Source organism: Nansenia antarctica (genome assembly GCF_963989245.1).
Source record: "Nansenia antarctica genome assembly, chromosome: 1".
Classification (NCBI taxonomy): domain Eukaryota; kingdom Metazoa; phylum Chordata; class Actinopteri; order Argentiniformes; family Microstomatidae; genus Nansenia; species Nansenia antarctica.
This window is the reverse complement of record NC_137674.1, coordinates 11,815,113-11,817,612: the sequence shown is the minus strand read 5'-3', so window position 1 is coordinate 11,817,612 and position 2,500 is coordinate 11,815,113. Positions and strand designations below refer to the sequence as shown.

The 2,500-nt window shown below is 47.9% G+C and overlaps 1 protein-coding gene across 1 annotated transcript in view; it reads left to right on the top strand.

Annotated features, from left to right (window-relative positions):
• slit1a (slit homolog 1a) overlaps positions 1–2,500 on the top strand; it is a gene marked incomplete at both ends in the record, with an annotated part of 101,018 nt that overhangs the window by 70,455 nt on the left and 28,063 nt on the right. The window lies entirely within an intron of this gene.

Sequence of the window (2,500 nt, the reverse complement as noted above, 5' to 3'; positions counted from 1 at the left end):
CATGTATAGTACATAGACAGATGCACACACACACACACACACACACACACACACACACACACACACGCACACGGTAAGAGCAGATTCAGATCTTATCCTCTCTCGTTGCTCCGAAACACATGTGAACACTTACTGTATATCCCTCTCTCTGCTTATCTCCAACGTCTGCATTATCCATTTATGGCCATGGATAATCTCTCTAGACATTCCTGAAATGCTGGTGTATAGAATGAGCAGATATACTGTACACACACACACACACACACACACACATACACATAACACACAAATACTTCAATCCTTTGAATGCAGCCCAAAAAGGTGACTTTAAGTTAAGATAAAGTATTGAATGGAGTGGGTTTGGAGTGTGGAGGAGGGAGAGAGGGAGGAGGGAGAGAGGAAGAGAGGAAGAGAAGTAGGGAGAGAACTTCTCCTAACTTTGGGAGTGGTTACCCTCTGTGTGTCTCCCTGGTATGGAGAGGAGAGGTACTCCTTTCTAGGTCTCATCCCCTCTGAAAGAGCCTGTTTATAAATAACCACCCAGTATGGGTCAGTGTACACACACACACACATACACACACACACACACACACACACACACACACACACACACCCAGCATGGTGTTCCTTAACAACCCTGACCCATTTACAGGGCTTTGGTGCGAGAGTGTGGGGAAAGGATTCACAGCTGGACACAAGGCTAAAATGTACTCAGTGCTTGATTTGTAACACTCAGAGACACACCACACACACACACACACACACACACACACACACACACACACACATACATATATATATACACACACACACACACACACACACGCGCACACACACACACACACACACACAGACACACACACACACACACACACACACACACACACACACACACACACATACACATATATATACACACACACACACACACACAGCTCCTCCACCAGTCCTGTGGAGAAAGTAGTGTTTCCTAATGTCCTTGTAGCATCTCTAAGAAGCTTCTCTGTGATCTATGTCACCAATTACATCTCTGTTTGGCTCAGCGGCCCCGGCGGGACAGTGCGGAGGCGAGTGAACGATCGCCATAAAGATCACAAAAGACCACGATTCTCTCCACGTCAGAGAGATTTCACATTACTTTTTTCGCCCTAAAGTTTGAGATTTGTACTGAACAGGCACAGCTAATGAACCGTATCATGTTCTAATTTATCATTTACAAGGCCAGGATGAAACACTGGCCTCCCCTCCTTTAGATGTTTCATCTCACTCTCCCCCCCCCCTCCTCCTCCTCTCCTTATCCTCTCCCTCCTCCCGGTCCCCTCTCTCTCAGCACTACCCAAGGCAGCTTTTTCGAGAGGCGGAGCATTGGGGGGAGGAAAAGGGGGAGGAAGGGGGGAAAGGGAGTTCTTCTCAGTAACTCGGCACAGCAGGTCCGATGTGAACGCTTGAAGTTCATTATAAAATCAGTTTCAATTACAGCGAGGCGAACTGCTGCGTATCAAGGCCAGCCTAATGCCTGGTTAATGAGACACGCACACACACACACGCACATGCACACACACACACACACACACAGGCGTTCACACACGCACACGCACACACACACACACACACTCTGCTCTCATTACTTACACATGGAGAACCCAGAGCCTTTTCTGCCCTGCTCGGTTTTAATGAATTCTATGTTTATGGGTTATTATGAGACGCGAGGTCTGAACACTCCACGTGTCGCAGCCCTGGCCTGGAACACGGATACCGCTGGTGTTCTTTACTGGGTCTACGTCCAGTTAGGTCTCTGCCACTCAGGACCATATACATACCATAACACATATGTTCTTCAGTCACTGTCTGCTGTGATTGATGAAACCCTCCTCTCTCCTGGTTTGTTGTGGGCTGTGATTCTCCATTCCTTTCGTGACTCACGCTGGTTTAATAGTTTAATACCCCCAATGGCACTATATGTTCCCCTTAATGAAAGCCATGCTGAGAGCCTAATGAATAGGATGGGGGGCATCGATTGGACACACACACACACACACACACACCTGATGAATATAATGAAAAGCATTGATTACACATGTGAAAGGCTACTTTAGGAGATTGTTTTCTTTTCTTTCTGTGTAGCTAGGCAGACAACCTCTGTGTGTGTGCGTGTGTGTGAGAGTGTGAGAGAGTCCCTGATCAAGTCTATCGATCTGGAGTAGAGAGAGAGAGACAGAGTGCTGTCACTTTGTCTCTGGGAGGGTTTTGTCGCTGACACACACACACACACACACACACACACACACACACACACTGTTGCTCCAGACTGGCTTGAGTAAGCTCCTGGGATCTCTGGGGTCCAGACAGTTGATGAGAGAAGGAGGTAAAGCCACTTGGCCCAACACTCTGACTCACAGTGGGAACAGCCGACCACAGCCGAGTGACACGGCTGTAAATCAGCCCAGACACACTGGGACATGAGGAGATAAAAACAGACTGGGGCAGACTCCCCAGAACA